Genomic DNA, 22548 nt, shown 5'->3' with positions numbered 1-22548 from the left:
CCCAGCCAAACTCTCGGTGGTTCTGGATTGGCCACGTCCCTCTGGTCTCCGAGCCATACAAAGATTTCTGGGCTTTGCGAATTACTACAGGCAATTCATCCCTCACTATTCCACTCTGGTAGCTCCTATCGTGGCCCTCACTAGAAAAGGAGCTAACCCCAAATCCTGGCCTTCCCAAGCCGAGGAAGCCTTCCAGTCCCTGAAATCCGCCTTTGCCTCTGCACCCGTTCTCTCTAGACCAGATTCCACCAAGCCCTTCTCTCTTGAAGTGGATGCCTCCTCGGTGGGAGCCGGAGCCGTCCGCACCCAGAAATGTTCCCGGGGCAAGACTTCAACTTGTGGCTTCTTTTCAAAAACATTCTCTTCCGCAAAGAGAAATTACTCCATTGGGGACAGGGAACTGCTGGCTATTAAATTGGCACTGGAGGAATGGAGACATTTACTCGAGGGGGCCAGACATCCTGTGTACATCTTCACGGACCACAAGAACCTGGCTTATCTCCAGTCTGCTCAGAGATTAAATCCCCGTCAGGCTCGTTGGTCTCTGTTCTTCGCCCGCTTTAACTTTGAGATCCATTTCCGTCCGGCTTGTAAGAACATTAGGGCAGATGCTCTGTCTCGCTCCTCTGATGTGGTGGGCGACGAGTTAACACCTCGATATATTATCCCTCCAGAACGCCTTATTACAGTCGCTCCCGTGGACCTGCGCCTTCTTCCTCCTGGCAAATCCTACGTACCTCCACGTCAGCGGCTGCGAATTCTCAAGTGGGGCCACGCCTCCCCTTTTGCCGCTCATCCAGGGGTGCTAAAGTCTCTCCAACTAATCTCCCAAAGGTACTGGTGGCCTTCTCTGGAGAAAGATGTCTCGGACTTCGTCCAGGCCTGTATGATTTGCGCCCGGGATAAATCGCCTCGCCAGAGACCAGCGGGTCTCCTCTTGCCTCTACCTGTTCCTGAAGTTCCCTGGTCTCACATCGCCATGGACTTTATTACTGATCTTCCCTCCTCCCATGGCAAGTCTGTTATTTGGGTCGTGGTGGATCGCTTCTCCAAGATGGCTCACTTTGTACCCCTGCCCGGTCTACCCTCTGCACCCATGTTGGCCAAACAATTTTTCCAACACATCTTCCGTCTCCATGGCCTTCCCAAACATATTGTCTCGGATCGTGGGGTACAATTCGTCTCCAAATTCTGGAGGGCTCTATGTGCCCAGCTCGGGATCAAATTGGACTTTTCTTCTTCGTACCACCCTCAATCTAACGGCCAAGTAAAACGGGTGAACCAGATTTTGGGTGACTATCTGCGTCACTTTGTATCCTCTCGCCATGACGACTGGGCTGATCTACTTCCCTGGGCGGAGTTCTCCTACAACTACAAACAATCCTCTTCCTCTAACAAGTCTCCTTTCTTTGTAGTTTTTGGCCGTCATCCTCTTCCACCGCTGCCGCAGTCTCCCACTCCTCCTTCTGTACCTGCCGTTGACAGTCTTGTACAGGATTTTTCCTCCATCTGGCGAGAAACCCACGCTGCTCTCCTCAGGGCTTCCGCCCGTATGAAGGTTCAAGCTGGCAAGAGACGCAGATCTCCACCGGAATTTCGCCCGGGTGACAAGGTGTGGCTCTCCTCTAGGTACATCCGATTTAGGGTCCCAAGTTACAAGTTGGGCCCTCGTTTCTTGGGACCCTATAAAATCAAGAGTCGTATCAATCAAGTTTCTTATCAGCTCCATCTTCCTCCCTCCCTCCGAATCCATAACTCCTTCCATGTCTCCCTTCTTAAACCTGCTATCTTTAACCGTTTTTCTCCCAAGCTTGTTTCTCCCACCCCTGTCGCCGGTACCTCCGATATATTCTCTGTCAAGGAGATCTTGGCGACCAAGATCTCCCGGGGGAAAAGATTTTTTTTGGTCGACTGGGAGGGCTGCAAGTTCTTCGGTACCAAAAAGGGAGGGAGACCAAAGGGGGGGGGTACTGTTACGCTGAGCGCTCTGGGTCGCCTGCTGGTCTCGGAGCGCTCACAGCGTATGTCCCCAGGCAGCACTCCAGCGTCTCGGCGTGTGCGTCCTCGTTCTCTAGGGCGCGCGCGCCGGGACTCTTAGATTCAAAGGACCAGTGCACCAGTGATTGGTGCCTGGTCCAAAGGGGTTATTAAGGGTTAAGGTTGTGAGAGGCAGTGCTGACTTAATTAGGCTGCACCTGTGCACTGTCTATTTATACCTTCTCCTCCCACAGCCTTCTGCCGGATCTTTGTGCCTTGTGCCTCAGAGAAAGCGTTCCCTATGATGTTAGTTTGCCTTACCTGTTGCCAGACCCATTGCTACCATCCACCCGCCTTTGAACCTTTGCCGCCTGCCCTGACCGCTGCTTCGTCCGACTACGCTCTTGCCTTCTCCCTGTGTACCACGCCTTATCAGTTGCCAGAGAGGTCGAGTTGTTACTAGGGGACACGACCTGGTAGTTACCGCCGCGGCAAATCCATCCCGCTTTGCGGCGGGCTCTGGTGAAGACCAGTAACTGCTTAGAACCGGTCCTCTGGTACAACCCGCGCCATCGCCTCTCTGGTGCAGAGGATTCACTACCTGTCCTGCCGGTTCGTGACAATGGCGCTGGCACACAGATGTTTACATTAGTTCACATACCAAAGTATGTAAGAGTGCACAATGTGCAGATGCCAAGTGTTATCTCATTCCTTCTTAACTTTTAAGCCAATGAAACAATGCATGGGCCTCAGTGGAAGAACGCCCTCCCTGAAGATACAAACCGGATTCCAAAAAAGTTGGGACACTATACAAATCGTGAATAAGAACTGAATGCAATGATGTGGAGGTGCCAACTTCTAATATTTTATTCAGAATAGAACATAAATCACGGAACAAAAGTTTAAACTGAGAAAATTTACCATTTTAAGGGAAAAATATGTTGAATCAGAATTTCATGGTGTCAACAAATCCCCAAAAAGTTGGGACAAGGCCATTTTCACCACTGTGTGGCATCTCCCCTTCTTCTTACAACCCTCAACAGACGTCTGGGGACCGAGGAGACCAGTTTCTCAAGTTTAGAAATAGGAATGCTCTCCCATTCTTGTCTAATACAGGCCTCTAACTGTTCAATCGTCTTGGGCCTTCTTTGTTGCACCTTTCTCTTTATGATGCGCCAAATGTTCTCTATAGGTGAAAGATCTGGACTGCAGACTGGCCATTTCAGTACCCGGATCCTTCTCCTACGCAGCCATGATGTTGTGATTGATGCAGAATGTGGTCTGGCATTATCTTGTTGAAAAATGCAGGGTCTTCCCTGAAAGAGATGACGTCTGGATGGGAGCATATGTTGTTCTAGAACCTGAATATATTTTTCTGCATTGATGGTGCCTTTCCAGACATGCAAGCTGCCCATGCCACACGCACTCATGCAACCCCATACCATCAGAGATGCAGGCTTCTGAACTGAGCGTTGATAACAACTTGGGTTGTCCTTGTCCTCTTTGATCCGGATGACATGGCGTCCCAGATTTCCAAAAAGAACTTTGAATTGTGACTCGTCTGACCACAGAACAGTCTTCCATTTTGCCACACTCCATTTTAAATGATCCCTGGCCCAGTGAAAACACCTGAGCTTGTGGATCTTGCTTAGAAATGGCTTCTTCTTTGCACTGTAGAGTTTCAGCTGGCAACGGCGGATGGCATGGTGGATTGTGTTCACTGACAATGGTTTCTGGGTGTATTCCTGAGCCCATTCTGTCATTTCCTTTACAGTAGCATTCCTGTTTGTGGTGCAGTGTCGTTTAAGGGCCCGGAGATCACGGGCATCCAGTATGGTTTTACGGCCTTGACCCTTACGCACAGAGATTGTTCCAGATTCTCTGAATCTTCGGATGATGTTATGCACAGTTGATGATGATAGATGCAAAGTCTTTGCAATTTTTCACTGGGTAACACCTTTCTGATATTGCTCCACTATCTTTCTGCGCAACATTGTGGGAATTGGTGATCCTCTACCCATCTTGGCTTCTGAGAGACACTGCCACTCTGAGAAGCTCTTTTTATACCCAATCATGTTGCCAATTGACCTAATTAGTGTTAATTGGTCTTCCAGCTCTTCGTTATGCTCAAATTTACTTTTTCCAGCCTCTTATTGCTACTTGTCCCAACTTTTTTGGGATTTGTTGACACCGTGAAAATTGGAATCAACGTATTTTTCCTTTAAAATGATACATTTACTCGGATTAAACATTTGATCTGTCATCTACGTTCTATTACAAATAAAATATTGATATTTGCCATCTCCACATCATTGCATTCAGTTTTTATTCACAATTTGTTTAGTGTCCCAACTTTTTTGGAATCCGGTTTGTATATAAACTGCTTAAACTTACTGTAATAAAATAGGAAAGAGAGATTGTCTTTGACCCACCTGTGTCAGTGTCTGTCTCTACCACGCATGGATATTAACCCCTTGGGGTGCCTTGATTTTGGGCACCAGAGTGTATCTTAAATACTTTAATTGAAAGCTTCAACAGTTGGCGCCCAACATGGGGCCCAGGCAGAGGGAGCATCAACAGCCGACCCTCAGGAGCCCCCAGGATCTGATGACCGGCATGAGAGGAGAGGACCGCTGCTTCAAAGAAAGGTAAGAAAATTAATTATCTTACCTGGCTTTCTGCTATTCAGTCACGTCATGGTGGCTTAGTCTGCTGTATAGTGGTGCCCATGTGAGTTTAGTAGTCGGCTGAAATGCTGAAAGCCTGGGTCCATAGAACCATAGTCTGAATTGATAGATCACTCTGGTGTGTATATGTGCTTATGTGTAGATATGATTGTCCGAGGAGTGAATTGAGCATGGACGGTAAGACCACAGACAAATCAAGGGAAAAGTAACCTCCTGGTTTAGGCCAGATAGTGTGTTGATGCACCAACGAAGGACGCAAATTATTCCGCCTGACCTGATCAGGAAGAGGTGCGGAGGAAGGTCCTGAGGTGCGGAGGTAATTCAGCCTGATCTGATCAGGAAGAGGTGCGGAGGGGAATCCTGGGCTGACTAGTCAGACGCGATAGATAGTTAGATTGGGCCAACCAGAGGGGAGGGTGAACCCTTTGTCTGAGGTGTGTGTCTGTGCGGTTTGTGTGTGTCAGTCTCAAATATTGCTGTTTAAATGGGCCAGTCCCAGTCTCATAAAGGAGAAGAACATACTACCCCCCAGTTAGTAGCGAGAAAATAAATTAATAAATATGTGAAAAACCATAAGAAGTTGATGAAGATTGCAGGATGTGATATTAATGGAGAACTGAATGTTGAAATATGGAAAAGAGTGTTACAGCAATGTCAAGGAAAGTTGAGCGATGAAAGATTGTTAGGTGCGGCACAAGCATGGCACCAAATGGCAAGTAGATTAATGGCGACTGGGGGGACAGTGAGATGGGATGAAGGAACAAATATGTACATGTATACTGTGGGACAAGATGAGCCACCACCCTATAATGGCGCTCAGAAACAAAAGATCTCGCAGCCCCCATTGAAAAGTGCCCTCCCCAACAGAGCCCACACTGTCCAGGCAATCCAGCAAACGGGGGCAGTCTTAAATCAACCATAGGACAGGGTCAAGCCAGATCCACATGTCGGAGAAGCCATCAGTACTATGGCTTTGTGTCTCCCCCCCAGTGTGGTCCTACACCTACTGTGCAGCTTCAGGTGGGGGGAACACACACACACCTTTCTTGTGGATATTGGCACAGCCAGAAGTGTGCTCCAACATAAAGAGATCTATGACCCATACTTTATTGACAATATTACTGTTTAATGTATGGGCATTAGTGTTGATCGAGCAACGTAGTGCTCGGGGGCTCGGGCCGAACACATTGGGATGTTCGAGTGCTCGACCGAGCAACTGAGTATAATGGAAGTCAATGGTAGAACCCGAGCATTAAACCAGGTTCCCTCTGCTCTGAAGAGGGGAGGGTGCCTGATTCATAGGAAAATGTCAGAAATGCATGGAAACACCACCAAAATGGTTTGGGAACAGCATGGGGAGGATGTCTGGATGCATCTTGGAGTCACGGATGAAGTCGTCTCAATGGTAGACGTACCCACTGTGTGACCACGTACCTAAGACTGTGTGACACCTGAAAACCCTATAATAGTGAGGGGACACGACCACCGGCTCCCTGCACTTAATACGGACGGAGTCAGGGTCACCTAGAATCAAGCCAGCAAGGAAACACAATAAAGGAAAAGACTTATCTGAGCAAACAGCAGCAGCAGCCTCCAGCAGTGAACACTTCATCCAGGAAGTAGTATAAACCGCAAAGTGAGGAAGTATGGGAGGGAATATAAAGGAAGACGATTAGTCTAAATAAGTGACACCTGGCAGAAGGAAAGGAGATGACAAAATGAAACCAAAACAAAGATCGTCATACAAGAGGTAGAGAAGAACGTCTGCCAGACCTTCTCACAGAACTGGCGGTGACAGTACCCCTCACTCTATGGGTGAACTCCGGACACTCAGAGCCCACCTTCTCAGGATGAGACCTATGGAAAGCCCTGATGAGACGAGTGGCCTTAATGTCCGCCACTGGGACCCACATCCTCTCCTCAGGACTATAACCCTCCCAATGAACGAGGTACTGAAGAGAACCGCGGAAAATGTGAGAATCCACAATCCTAGAGACCTGAAATTCAAGATTGCCATCAAGATCGGAGGAGGAGGCAAAGAGGAGGGTACAGTGGGTTGGACATAAGGTTTTAATAGGGACCTGTGAAAAACATGATGGATCTTCCAAGTCTGAGGAAGATCAAGACGGAAGGCAACGGGATTGATGACGGACAAGATCTTGTAAGGCCCAATAAACTTAGGAACCAACTTCCAGGAGGGAACCTTCAGTTTGATATTCTTTGTAGACAACCACACTAGATCACCCACATTCAGGTCCGGACCAGGCACACGTTTCTTATCCGCCACACCCTTATATCTCTCACTCATCCTCTTCAGATTACCCTGAATCTTTTGCCAAATAAATGACAAAGACGAGGAAAATCTCTCCTCATCAGGTAAACCAGAAGACCCCTCTCCAGAGAATGTCCCAAACTGCGGATGAAACCCATATGCACCAAAAAATGGTGACTTATCAGAGGACTCCTGGCGACGGTTATTTAAAGCAAACTCAGCAAGGGACAAAAAAGAATACCAATCCTCCTGTTTCTCTGCCACAAAACAGCGCAGATATGTCTCCAGATTCTGATTGACGCGTTCGGTCTGACCATTCGACTGCGGGTGAAAAGCAGAAGAGAACGACAACCGAACCCCCAAGAAGAACAGAAGGCCTTCCAGAATCTGGAAACAAATTGCGTGCCCCTATCAGAAACGATGTCTGAAGGAATGACATGCAATTTAACAATGTGATCAACAAACGCTTGCGCCAGCGTCTTAGCATTGGGTAACCCAGGAAAGGGAATGAAATGCGCCATTTTGCTAAAACGGTCCACTACCACCAGAATCACAGTCTTCTCTGAGGAACGAGGCAGGTCCGTAATGAAGTCCATGGACAGATGCGTCCAAGGACGGGAAGGAATGGGTAACGGGAGGAGAGAACACGATGGCCGTGAATGAGGGACCTTGGCACGAGCGCAGGTCTAGCAGGCGGCTACAAAACCCTCATCCGTCTTACGAAGAGCCGGCCACCAGAATCTCAGAGCAATGAGATCCACTGTGGCTCTACTCCCCGGGTGCCCAGCAAGGACAGTATCGTGGTGCTCCTTAAAAACCTTGTGTCGTAAAGCGATAAAGCGAGAGGCACAAACAACCTCCCAGGAGGACAAAGATCAGGAGCCTCTGCCTGGGCTGCCTGAACCTCTGCCTCCAATTCAGGATAAAGAGCAGAGATGACCACACCTTCATCCAAAATGGGACCCGGGTCTTCAAAGTTCCCCTCTCTCGGAAAACAACTTGACAGTGCATCTGCCTTCACATTTTTAACCACAGGGCGGAATGTAACAACAAAATTAAACCTAGAAAAGAACAAAGACCATCTGGCCTGTCTCGGGTTCAGACGCTTGGCCGATTCCAAGTAGGCCAGATTCTTATGGTCGGTAAACACGTTAATAGGGTGTCTGACTCCCTCTAACCAATGGCGCCATTCCTCAAAAGCTAATTTGATGGCCAACAACTCCCTATCTCCCACATCGTAATTTCTCTCTGCAGAGGAGAGTTTCTTCGAGAAAAAGGCACACGGTCGCCATTTGGCAAAAGAGGGACCCTGAGATAAGACCGCACCCACACCCACCTCAGAAGCATCCACCTCAACAGTAAAAGGTAGAGAGACATCAGGTTGTACCAAAATGGGAGCGGAAGCAAAACTCTCTTTAATACTAGAAAAGGCTTTAAGCGCATCTACCGACCACAAGGAAAAATCTACCCCCTTTTTAGTCATATCAGTGAGCGGCTTAACAACAGAGGAATAATTCTAAATTAACTTTCTGTAAAAATTGGCAAAACCCAAAAACCGCATCAGCGCCTTCTGATTCTCAGGAAGCTCCCATTCAAGCACAGCACGGACCTTCTCAGGGTCCATCCGAAAACCAGAAGCGGAGAGAAGAAAACCAAGAAATTGAATCTCCGGAACTGCAAACACACATTTTTCCGGTTTAGCGTACAATTTATTCTCCCGCAGAATCAGCAAGACCTCACGTAGGTGGTCCCGATGAGTCTTGAAATCAGGAGAAAAAATCTAAATGTCATCTAGATACACCAGTACAAATTTCCCCATTAAATGATAAAAAATGCTGTTCACAAAATGTTGGAAGACGGCCGGAGCATTCATCAAACCAAAGGGCATAACCAAATTCTCAAAATGACCCTCAGGGGTATTGAAGACCGTCTTCCATTCGTCCCCTTCCCTGACCCTGACTAGGTTGTATGCCCCTCTTAAATCCAACTTAGAAAAAACTTTGGCCCCAACAGTCTGGTTAAACAGGTGCGGGATCAGAGTAAGCGGATATGGGTCACGAATCGTGATACGGTTCAGCTCCCTGAAATCCAGACAAAGTCTTAAAGAAGCATCTTTTTTCTTAAAAAAGAAAAAAACGGCAACAGGTGACTTCGAGGGTCGAATGTGTCCCTTTCTCAGGCTCTCAGAGATATAAGTACGCATAGCGACTCTTTCAGGTTGGGAGAGATTGTATAATCGTGATTTTGGCAGCTTGGCGCCTGGGGTGAGATTAATAGGGCAGTCGTACTCCCGGTGAGGGGTCAACTCCTGGACTCTCGGAAAACACATCAGAAAATTCAGAGAGAAAAGATGGCACAGTCTTGGTAGAAACCTCTGAAAGAGACGCCGTGAGGCAATTCTCTCTGCAAAACTCACTCCAACCATTAATTTGCCTTGCTTGCCAATCAATGGTGGGGTTATGTTTAGTGAGCCAGGGTAGCCCCAACACTAGAGTAGTAGGTAATCCGCTTAAGACGAAACATGACATATCCTCAACATGGGCGTCACCCACAGTTAAACAGATATTGCGAAACTATGCCCTTTAACGATCTTTGAGAAAGTGGAGCGGAATTGATAGCAAAAAGAGGTATATCCTTTTCCAAAGTGCACACCTGGAAACCATGCGTTGTTGCAAATTGATTATCAATGAGATTGATAGCTGCTCCACTATCTACAAAAATCCCACAAACAATGTTCTTGCTGTCTAGCGTCACCCTGGCAGGTAGGAGAAAACGGGAACTACAAGCAAACGGCAAACCTTCAATTTCCGCATCAACCTTGCCAATAGTAGCAAATGGAAAGTTTTTAGAGGGTTTCTTTTTTTTTTATTACTGTAGGGGTTTAGCTCTTCTCCTGGGGTGATTCACACAAATATCGTCGCCAGACACCAAGTTTCTGGTCCAAACATCACTTTATTTGGCTCCTCAGCAATCCAAACATAAATGGTACAAAATAAACACCTGCCCGGCTGGGCTCTAACTAAACATATAATATCCTGACTCACCTAAAGTCACAGTTCACACCCTGTGAACACATGTGGCTTTGTCAGCCAATGTCCCACAGCCTCCTGGCTGTATAGAGCACAGTACGCCCACTGTCTGCAGTCCAGTGTTTCTTGTGGGGGATTGGGGCTCAGTAGTCCGCCTGACTATGGCCCTGCGACCCTCCCAGGCGTCGCTGCGTCCCCCAACTCCAGGCTATCTCCCAGCCTTGTGGTCCCTCAGCCTTGCCCAGCTGAGACCACACATACAGAGCTTCCAGGCCTCTGTCCACAGGTAACACACTACCCCCTTTCTGACACTCTGGGAGGTGCCTTATGCCAGGCTGATTACCTCCAGCTTCTCTCACCTGTGGTGGAACAGGGGTGTGGACCACACTATCCACCCCTTCCTTGCCTCTAACCTGAGTGAGACCTGTCACTGTCTCACATATCCCCCCCCCTTTGTTCAAGCCCGTGAGGGTGAACACCTGCATAACCACGGGAGGCTGGTGAGAGGGTATCGACCTGGCCTGGACGTGGGGAACAGCCACCCACCCTGCTCTTTGGCTGCTCCCAATAAGAACCGGCCCAGATTGGCTTTACAGCCACACTAAGTAACCCAGTGTCAGCGAGCACTAGCTGCCGCTGACACAGAAAATTACCGGTTCTTATTTCACCGAGGCCAGGAACCTCGGTGACACGTACCTTCCCTTTGTTCTGCCAGACCCACGCCAGCAGAGCTTGGTTCATCACCAAAACCAACATCTTGCCTAACAGAAACTGCCTAAAGGCCTCATGTGCCCATCTCATGGCCAGATACTCTTTTCTTACTCTTTCCCAAGAGATGATGATGCGCTGTCGTATATTTTGATCTCTCTCTCTTTTTAGATCCTCTGGCTCCTGTACATGCGCCTCACGTCCTTTTTTGGACTGCTGCAGCTCTTGCCTAAACTGTTCCCAGTCATAGTCATATCCCGACACTTTCTCCTTTGCTTTGCAGGGCTCCTTCAGCAGAGCACGCTTGCCCCTACTCGCTTCTTTTACGTGCATCTGGGTCACTTCTTCCTTCTTTCCAACAGTAGTTACTCCAGCTACTATGACGGTTTTAGAGACCTCTGCTTCTTTAGCGGCTTTTTCCACTTCGGCCGTAGCTCCCTTTGGCTTAACTTTGGTCTCTGTAGAACCTGGGGATTTCATGTCAACCAGCATATCGGCCTTAACTTTTTCAGTCTTTGTCTTCTTGAAGTCTCCAGTCTCTTTGACCGCCTTCTCATCCTTCTCGGACATGGCACCATAAACTTGCCCTATTAACCCCTCCCCCTCTTTCTCATCGAGGCAGGAGGCACCAGGGTCTTCAGCAGACTCCTCGTCTTCTGTCATTTTCTCCAGAGGCTCACCCAGGACCCTGTTCTCATTTTGTGGAGGAGTCCGGAGATACAGCCCATCGTAATAGCCCGGATCCGAAAACTGATAGTTCACCTTCTCGTACTTCTTCCCCAGCAGGCTGCTGGCTATTTGGAAGGCCTTGTATGCAGAGGGGACGTCTTCCAGGCCTAGGCTACACGCTACCACGGGTCTGAGGTCTTCGGCATCCACATCAGCCCCATCATCTGGTTTAGCAGAAGCATCTTCCATCTTCTCTGCCACAGCCAGCACCACAGTGCCACCCTCTCCAGTCCCATTTTTAACAGGCTCTGGCTTCTTGATATCTTTCAGAGAACTCTCCTCTTCAGGTTTCTCACCTTCCACCTGCTGTTTGAGAGCACACTTAGATTTCTCCAACTCATCTTTTAAGCTCATGAGATTTTCATTCTCTGCTCTGAGTTGCTTGTTCAGCCTCTCCAATTCAGCATGCTCCTCAAGCGCTTTTTCCAGGGCTTTAGCCAAGGAGAGGGCCTTGGTCTCCTTTTCCCAAGCATCAGTCTCTGTTTGGTCACGTTTTTCACCATATCGAGCCGAGATGTATTTCTCTTCAGCTAGGAGCCAGTCACATTTCTCCTGTTTCTTCGCTGGATTAGACATAACTTGCTTCTGGTGGTCCAGGTCCACCATCAGATCATCCAATCCTCGCTGAAGTTTGTTCTTGGTTTTCTCCACCTTTTTGTATGTCACACCCTGTTTCTCCAGGCGCTGAACCACCAACTCCATGTTTTTCAGCAGTTTCTTTTCAGCTTTTTGCACAAGCTTGTGGGAAGTGCCCCGCTTTTTGGCCTCCGGTTCCAGCTGCTCCTTGCTCGGCTCTGCTGCAGCAGATGTAGATGTAGGAGTATCACCATTCTCTTTCTGGCTCTCCTTCTTTGCCCTTTCTGAAGCCTTCTTCAGTTGCTCTGTGAAGACAGCTAGTCCCGTCTCCAACGTTTCTAGGGAGCGTGAGGAGAGAGAGATCATCCTCCTGTTTGCAGCTGTACTGTCGTGTCAGGTCACCTACAACTGTCTGGATATGGGCTTCAGACCCTAGGCTGACGTCACCCGACTTAATTCTCATCTCGTCAGATATAACTGTCTGGTCGCTACTAGTAACCACCTTTTTTTCACAGGACCTTGACATGGTAGCTTCACTCTCTGGGTTGCTATCGGTCACAGCACATACGTCACCTATACCGCTCGTGTCATTATTAATTCTGACCTCTAGGGGCACCGATGAGCTAATCCCCACCTGGGACACTTCCTTAGTAACCAACCAACATTGTGGAGACTGCATTTCCCCCTCTGGTACGTGCGGTACACCCTCTAACCCTATCATATTCTCCTGGCCCTTCAAACACTAAGCTGGAGCTGGGCTTTGCTCCACACTAGTTATAGGCATGTCTTCAAACTTTTTGATTACATCATATCGCGCTTCATGAAACATAGCAGATGCAGAAAATACAGTTTTATCATCATTTACATTTTTACCACCAGGGGGCGCTTCTCCCCTGACCACAACCTGCAACGGAAAAGTTATCACTGTCACCACATATTTCATATGACATCATATTTTCCTTATGCATTTCCGCCCTTTTGTTACCATCACTTTGCACTTGACCAGCACCATTGTTTCCAATGGTCAATATTCTTTCCCCATGCAGGTCAAAGTGCAGCTCCCTTAGATCCTCACTTAAAGGGACAGGTACAGGTTCTGCAGGAGTTTCGTCACTATCTGCAGAAGTGTCTACCTTACCCCACAGCCACAAACTGATATCACGGCCCAACACTCCCTCATGCATGAGCGTATCTGTAACATCAAGTTCATCAGTCTCTGTTCTCATTGGAGTCTCATGCTCAGTGAAAATCAGCGGATAGTCCTTATCCGCACGACTGTCCAGCACCTTTAATATTTTACCAGTCTCAGGTTTGAATATTGTGCTATCTCTTACCCGGGCTAGCATGGGATCCCGGATCCTTGTCATCCCAAAACTAGCTTTGGTCATGGGCAACTGAGGTAACACAGAAACCTTCTCCCCTGTAGATTTCTGCGAGGGAGCAATCACAGCAGGCTCATCCGCCTGTCCAGACACATACTTATTACCTACCAGCCCAGCAGGCATCACCTGCCGCCGGCTCACTGTCACTGGGTCTGCCACATAGTTAATAACAGGAACAGTCTTACCCTTTGTAATCAACCATTCTGGTAAAGCAGTGACATTCTCTCCCGCAGACTCATCAAGGTTGTGTTTGCTCCTAGCAACAGCTTTACTGCACCTCCGCACTTCCTCTTCAGGACTCCGGACACAGTCGCAGGGAAGATATGCACTCCTGAGAACCGCGCCGCTCTCCACCTCTTTGTCTTCCCGACGGTTGCCCTTGGCAATGGCATATCTTTGCCTTTTATCAGGAACTCCGCTCCACAACTGCCCAAACAATGGAAAGTCCTTGCCCAGTACAAATTCCACTTCCAGTGTCTCACATTTTAATAGCTCCCATTGCACAGAGCCATAGTCCGTCACAAAGGTCAGTGACACCGTAGTTTTTGTCTCTGGCCCCCTTGTTACAAAGTCCAGCATTTTTACTTATCAGCAGGGACACCTGCCCGCATCTGACACCAATTGTAGGGGTTTAGCTCTTCTCCGGGGGTGATTCACACAAATATCGTCGCCAGACACCAAGTTTCTGGTCCAAACATCACTTTATTTGGCTCCTCAGCAATCCAAACATAAATGGTACAAAATAAACACCTGCCCGGCTGGGCTCTAACTAAACATATAATATCCTGACTCACCTAAAGTCACAGTTCACACCCTGTGAACACATGCGGCTTTGTCAGCCAATGTCCCACAACCTCCTGGCTGTACAGAGCACAGTACGCCCACTGTCTGCAGTCCAGTGTTTCTTGTGGGGGATTGGGGCTCAGTAGTCCGCCTGACTATGGCCCTGCGACCCTCCCAGGCGTCGCTGCGTCCCCCAACTCCAGGCTATCTCCCAGCCTTGTGGTCCCTCAGCCTTGCCCAGCTGAGACCACACAGACAGAGCTTCCAGGCCTCTGTCCACAGGTAACACACTACCCCCTTTCTGACACTCTGGGAGGTGCCTTATGCCAGGCTGATTACCTCCAGCTTCTCTCACCTGTGGTGGAACAGGGGTGTGGACCACACTATCCACCCCTTCCTTGCCTCTAACCTGAGTGAGACCTGTCACTGTCTCACATTACTCTCAGAAAACTCCATGATTCTCCTAGAGGGGCAAACATTAGCCAAATGATTTATACCCCCACAACAGAAACAAACCCTCCTCTGAGAGCTGAATCCTCTATTATCAGAGGCAAGCAAACCCAGCTGCATGGCCTCCTCCTCAGAGGGCATTGAGACAGACTGAGACCCCTGCGCACTGAATGAGACAGCCCCACTGTTCTTGGCCTGAATATGACAGGAAAGAGTAGTCTCCTCTCTCTCTCTAAGACGCCTGTCAATACAAACAGCTAGAGACATGGCAGACTCAAACGACGCTGGTCTCTCATGAAAAGCAAATGCGCCTTTCAATCTTTTCGAAAGACAATGGCAAAATTGACTTCGGAGTGCAGCATCATTCCAACCAGTATCAGCTGCCCATCTCCGAAATTCAGAACAATATATCTCTGCAGACTGTTTACCCTGGCATAAAATACGCAGTTTAGATTCAGCCAGAGCAATACGATCCGGGTCATCATATATCTGCCCCAGGGCTACCAAAAATTAATCCACCAATTGGAGGGGCTGTGCCCCCACCGGCAGCGAAAAGGCCCAAGACTGAGCGTTATCCCTGAGCAACGAGATGATGGTCCTCACCCTCTGCTCCTCATCATCAGAGGAATAGGGAAGTAGGCCGAAAATGGAGTTTGCAAGCCTCTCTAAAGCGAACAAAATTTTCACTACCCCCGGAGAACGTACCGGGAAGCGAGATCTTAGGCTCTGAACAAACTCCATGAACGCCAGCAGAACCGGTCACCTGAAACTGAGACACAGTTTTACGGAGATCTGCTACCTCCAGCGAAAGACCTTGCATGCGGTCAATCAAGGCTGAAACCGGGTCCATGCTTAAGACGGTTATGACGGTTTATAATGTCACGGATGAAGTTGCAGATAGCTGGAACGTATAAATAAACGATCGACTGGCTTGATCCCAAACTAAGGAGCATATAGGCGAGGCCCTTAAAAACCCTAAGAGCTCTCCCTGACTGCTATGCACATGCAAGGTGTCACGGGGTTCTGAAGGTGCACTCGGTCCCCCATTGCCCGCAGAACTGTTGCTTAGCTTTTGGAATGAGGTTCTGTGTTTGACCTCATTCCCAGGGCGGCTTTACTAGCTGGGTGGCTCCTTGCTCCTAAGTCTGCCTTGAGCGCCGAGCTGAGACTGGTTGGTCTGTCGGTCATGTGACGCTGGCCACGTCACATGACCCTCACTCCCCACTATAAATACAGGCAGCCTGCTGGCTACAGGTTGCCTGTTAATTTCTAGGTTCCTGGCTATTTGTTGGACTGCTGAATACTTACCTGATCCTGTTCCTTGACCATCCTTTTGCCTGATCCTCCTGTACTGCGCATCCGTCCTGGTACTCCCACCTGACTACTCTCTTAGGACTCCTCTTGTACTTCTCTGCTCTCCTGGTATTTATGACCCCGGCTTCTCCTGACAATTCTCTGTTTGCTCCATTTGTACTTTGCAGCTTTCCTGGTATTGACTCGGTCCGTTCACGTCCTGTTGTTTGTCTGTCTGTCATCCCTGCACTTACTCCAAGTTAGGGATTGCCGTCCAGTTGTCCCCTGTCATTAGGACTCGCGAGGCAAGTAGGCAGGGCCAGGGGTAAGGGTGGAGCGCAGTGGTCACTTCCCTCCCCCCTGTGTGTGTGTGTACGCGACCGTTACACAAGGGTCTCAATGGTATACGATTGCATGCCCAAGTACCTAAGACTGTGTGACACCTGAAAACCCTATAATAGTGAGGGGACACGACCACCGGCTCCCTGCACTTAATACAGACGGAGTCAGGGTCACCTAGAATCAAGCCAGCAAGAAAACACAATAAAGGAAAAGACTTATCTGAGCAAACAGCAGCAGTAGCCTCCAGCAGTTTATACTTCATCCGGGAAGTAGTATAAACCGCAAAGTGAGGCAGTATGGGAGGGAATATAAAGGAAGACGATTAATCTAAATAAGTGACACCTGGCAGAAGGAAAGGAGATGACAAAGTGAAACCAAAACAAAGAATGTCATACTAGAGGTAGAGAAGAACGTCTGCCAGACCTTCTCACAGAACTGGCGGTGACACTTGGACTCACAGGTCGCTGCTAGGAAATATGTTGTCCGAATAGTACGCCACTTTTACAGACTGACAATAATACGCACAAAACCGAATAAAAAAATCGATTTTAGAGGAAAAATTGATAGGAAACATTCTTTCCTGTATATTTACTATATAAAGTGCAAGTGCTGCAAAAAATTACAAGGAAGAGGCACTCTGATACAACCTGCATATCACATAAAAGAGGGCCTCATTCACATTGTGGTACAATTGTTCATGTAGTGGGACTCCTACACTCATAAAGCTTATGCACTAAGTGAAAGGGCTGCCAAACATTACAATGAACTGGCACTCTAATACACCCTTTATTACATATAAAGGAGGGCATCATACACACCCTTGAAAAATTATGATTGATGGCCTTCTGGTGACCCTCAAAAACATTTGGATCAAGGGCCTGCTGATCTGACCATCTAGGTGCGGGTGCGGATTTTTGGTGCGGGCCTGCAGGTGAGCTGACCCTCTAAAAAATTATATGCAAGTGCCTGCTGGTGAGCTGACCCTGTAAAAGATTTTAGGTGCGGGCCTGCTGGTGAGCTGACCCTCTAAAAAATTATATGCAAGTGCCTGCTGGTGAGCTGACCCTGTAAAACATTATATTGAAGGGCCTGCAGGTGAGCTGACATTCTGAAAAATTATATGCAAGGGCCTTCAGGTTAGCTGACCCTGTAAAAGATTTGAAGTGCGGGCCTGCAGGTGAACTGACCATCTAAAAAATTAAATGTAAGGGCCTTCAGGTGAGCTGACCCTGTAAACGATTTGACTTGCGGACCTGCTGGTGAGCTGACCCTGTAAAAGCTTTGAGGTGCGGGCCTGCTGGTGAGCTGACTCAGTAAAAGATTTTATGTGCGGGGCTGCTGGTGAGCTGACCCAGTAAAAGATTGTAAGTGAAGGCCTGCTGGTGAGCTGACCCTTAAAAATTTAAATGCGAGGGCCTTCAGGTGAGCTGACCCTGTAAAAGATTTGAGGTGCGGGCCTGCTGTTGAGCTGACCCTGTAAAAGATTTGAGCTGCGGGTCAGCTGGTGAGCTGACCCAGGAAAAGATTTGAGGTGCGGGCCTGCTGGTGAGCTGACCCAGTAAAAGATTGTAGGTAAAAGCCTGCTGGTGAGGTAACCCTCTAAAAAATTATATACGAGGGCCTGCAGCTAAGCTGACTCTCTAAAGAATTATATGCGAGGGCCTGCAGCTGAGCTGACTTTCTAAAAAATTATATGCAAGGGCCTGCAGGTGAGCTGACCCTGTAAAACATTATATTTGAAGGGCATATATGCGAGGGCATTATATGTGACGAATAAGCATGTTGATATGATGGAAGAGGAGGATGATGAGAAAAGGAAGAATCAAACATACACTGCGTGCAGAATTATTAGGCAAATGAGTATTTTGACCACATCATCCTCTTTATGCATGTTGTCTTACTCCAAGCTGTATAGGCTCGAAAGCCTACTACCAATTAAGCATATTAGGTGATGTGCATCTCTGTAATGAGAAGGGGTGTGGTCTAATGACATCAACACCCTATATTAGGTGTGCATAATTATTAGGCAACTTCCTTTCCTTTGCCAAAATGGGTCAAAAGAAGGACTTGACAGGCTCAGAAAAGTCAAAAATAGTGAGATATCTTGCAGAGGGATGCAGCACTCTTAAAATTGCAAAGCTTCTGAAGCGTGATCATCGAACAATCAAGCGTTTCATTCAAAATAGTCAACAGGGTCGCAAGAAGCGTGTGGAAAAACCAAGGCGCAAAATAACTGCCCATGAACTGAGAAAAGTCAAGCGTGCAGCTGCCAAGATGCCACTTGCCACCAGTTTGGCCATATTTCACAGCTGCAACATCACTGGAGTGCCCAAAAGCACAAGGTGTGCAATACTCAGAGACATGGCCAAGGTAAGAAAGGCTGAAAGACGACCACCACTGAACAAGACACACAAGCTGAAACGTCAAGACTGGGCCAAGAAATATCTCAAGACTGATTTTTCTAAGGTTTTATGGACTGATGAAATGAGAGTGAGTCTTGATGGGCCAGATGGATGGGCCCGTGGCTGGATTGGTAAAGGGCAGAGAGCTCCAGTCCGACTCAGACGCCAGCAAGGTGGAGGTGGAGTACTGGTTTGGGCTGGTATCATCAAAGATGAGCTTGTGGGGCCTTTTCGGGTTGAGGATGGAGTCAAGCTCAACTCCCAGTCCTACTGCCAGTTTCTGGAAGACACCTTCTTCAAGCAGTGGTACAGGAAGAAGTCTGCATCCTTCAAGAAAAACATGATTTTCATGCAGGACAAGGCTCCATCACACGCGTCCAAGTACTCCACAGCGTGGCTGGCAAGAAAGGGTATAAAAGAAGAAAATCTAATGACATGGCCTCCTTGTTCACCTGATCTGAACCCCATTGAGAACCTGTGGTCCATCATCAAATGTGAGATTTACAAGGAGGGAAAACAGTACACCTCTCTGAACAGTGTCTGGGAGGCTGTGGTTGCTGCTGCACGCAATGTTGATGGTGAACAGATCAAAACACTGACAGAATCCATGGATGGCAGGCTTTTTAGTGTCCTTGCAAAGAAAGGTGGCTATATTGGTCACTGATTTGTTTTTGTTTTGTTTTTGAATGTCAGAAATGTATATTTGTGAATGTTGAGATGTTATATTGGTTTCACTGGTAAAAATAAATCATTGAAATGGGTATATATTTGTTTTTTGTTAAGTTACCTAATAATTATGCACAGTAATAGTCACCTGCACACACAGATATCCCCCTAAAATAGCTAAAACTAAAAACAAACTAAAAACTACTTCCAAAAATATTCAGCTTTGATATTAATGAGTTTTTTGGGTTAATTGAGAACATGGTTGTTGTTCAATAATAAAATGAATCCTCAAAAATACAACTTGCCTAATAATTCTGCACTCCCTATATACCCTTGTTTGTGGTGGAAGGAGTGCATGGAAATACATAATGCCACCAGCAGCACTAAATACCCACTCAGACAAAATGCTGGCGGCAGGGCAGGCCAGCACCTCCAAAGTGTAGAGCGCCAGTTCGTGCCATGTGTCCAGCTTGGACACGCTGTAGTTGTAAGGCACTGAAGGTTAATTAAGGACGCTGACACGGTCTGCTATGTACTTCTTCACCAGCTTCCAAAATTTTTCTCTCTTTGTGACAGTAGGCCACGCATCAGGGTGAGGGTGCTGGCGGGGTGTCATGAAACTGTCCCAAGCTTTGGAGAGTGTTGCCCTGCCTGTGTTGGAACTGCTGTGTGATCCCCTTGTCTCCCCTCCTAGGTCGGCCAAGGAACTACAGACTCTGCCGCCAGCGTTGTCAGATGGAAATTTTTGGAGCAATTTTTCAACAAGGATCTTCTGGTATTGCACTGTTTTGCCGTCCTCTCCACCAGAGGAATGAGAGCTGAGAAGTTCTCTTTGTAGCGGGAGTCGAGAAGGATGAACAACCAGTAATCCTTGTTGTCTAAAATGCATATAACGTGTGGGTCCCGGGAAAGGCATCCTAACATGAAGTCAGCCATGTGTGCCAGAGTACCAACAGGCAAGACTTTGCTATCGTCATCAGGAGGATCACTTTCAATGTCCTCATCCTCTTCCTCCTCTTCTGCCCCCCCACGCTGAACAGATGGAATTAAACTTCCATGAGTACTAGGCAACCAGAGGCAACCGTCTCCTGCTTCTGCTCTTCCTCATCATCGTCCAATTCGCGCTGAGAAGATAAACTGAGGGTGGTCTGGCTATCACCCAGTGTAATGTCTTCCCCCATTTCCACCTCTTCCACATGCAAAGCGTTGTCCTTAATTGTGAGCAGCGAGCATTTAAGTAGACACAGAAGTGGTATGGTTACGCTGATAATAGCGTTATCGCCATTCACCATCTGTGTTGATTCCTCAAAGTTTGTTAAAACCTCATAGAGGTCAGACATCCATGCCCACTCCTCGCTTTTGAATAGCGGAAGCTGACTGGAAAGGCGACGACCATGTTGCAGCTGGTATTCCACTGCTTCCCTCTGCTGCTCACAAAGCCTGGCCAACATGTCGCACAACAGCCGGTGAGCTGGCAATTTAAAACGCTGCTGCAGCGTTGACAGACCGGCTGAAGCTGTTGGTGACTTGCGGAATTGTGCAGACATGCGACGCAACTTCTCCAGTAGCTCAGGCAAATTGGGGTAGGTTTTGAGAAACCGCTGAACCACTAATTTTAAGACGTGGGCTAGGCATTGGATGTTTGTGAGCGTGCCGAGCTCCAAAGCAGCCAACAAGTTACGGCCATTATCAGACACAACCATGCCTGGTTCTAGGTTGAGTGGTGAGAGCCACAGCTCAGTCTGGTCCCTTATACCCTGCCACAGCTCTGCGGCGGTGTGCTGCTTGTCATCTAAGCAAATTACTTTCAGCACGGCCTGTTTCCGCTTCCCCACTGCAGTCCTACACTGCTTCCAGCTACTGACTGAGGCTGACTGGTGCTGCAAGATGAGAAATCGGAGGTGGAAGTGGAGTAGGAAAAGGGGGGGTTGCAGCCACTAATGTAGGTGGTTGCGGAAATCCTGATGGAAGTAGGGCCCGCAATCCTTGGCATCGGTAGCACCTGTGCCATCCCAGGGTATGACTTACTCCCGGCCTCCACAACGTTCACCCAGTGTGCCCTCAGTGAAATGTAGCATCCCTGGCCAAAAGCACTTGTCCATGTGTCCGTGGTTAAATGGACCTTCCCAATAACTGCATTGGTCAGGGCACGGTTATGGTTATATGGTGATATTATGGGACACATGCTGGTGTAAGGCGGGGACAGCACACTGGGAAAAATAGTGGCGGCTGGGGACTGAATAACGAGGGACGGCCACCTCCATCAGGCTGCGGAAAGCTTCAGTGTCCACAAGCCTAAATGGCAACATTTTCAGGGCCAGCAATTTGGAAGGGTGCACATTTAGTGCTATGGCCTGTGGGTGGGTGGCTGGGTATTTGCACTTTCGTTCAAAGTCCTGGGGTATGGACATCTGCACCCTGCCTTGGGACACAGAAGTGGATGTGCTAGATGATGGTGCTTGCGAAAGTCCAGGTGCAGGGCGGGAGGCATCCGGGCCTGCGTCTTGGACAGGGGATTGAACAGAACATAACACAGGGGTAGAGAAGGCAGTGGTGTTATCCGCAGACACTGATTGTGGACCTAGCCGTTCGGCCCACTTATTAGGGTGCTTTGATGCCATGTGGCAGATCATGCTGGTGGTGCTGAGGTTGCTAGTGTTCACACCCCTGCTCATTTTGGTACTGCACAGGTTTCAAATGACAATTCTTTTATCGTTCGCACTTTCCTCAAAAAAGCGCCAGACCGCGGAACACCTACCCCTTGGCAAGAGAGATTGCTGCAAGGGGGTGCTCAGGGGAACAGTTGTGGGCCTGTTTGGTGTGCCCCTCCTTCTCCCTTTTGCCACCCCACTTCCTCTTCCAGCCTTTTGCGCTGCTGCAGATCCCTCCCCCTCTGTACTGCTATCCTCACTTGGCTTGCAACCTTCCCAGGTTTGGTCAGTGATTTCATCGTCCACCACCTCCTCTTCTACTTCCTCACTCTGGTCATCCTCCTGACTTGTTGACCTAACAATAACCTCACTTATTGACAACTGTGTCTCATCCTCATCATGAACCTCTTGAGACACTAATTGAATTTGACTTATTGGCAATTCTCATCACCATCATCCACCTTGTGAAACACTAATTGCCGTTCCCCTCCGTCATCTTCTTGTGATTGTGGATGCTCAAGAGTTTGGGAATCAGTTCATAAGATCTCCTCATGTCCCTCTTCAAGCGGGCTTGGCGAGAGGCCCAAATCAAGTGTGGGAT

This window comes from Bufo bufo, chromosome 2 (assembly GCF_905171765.1).
Source record: "Bufo bufo chromosome 2, aBufBuf1.1, whole genome shotgun sequence".
NCBI classification, from domain to species: domain Eukaryota; kingdom Metazoa; phylum Chordata; class Amphibia; order Anura; family Bufonidae; genus Bufo; species Bufo bufo.
Note: the sequence above shows the minus strand (reverse complement) of the source record.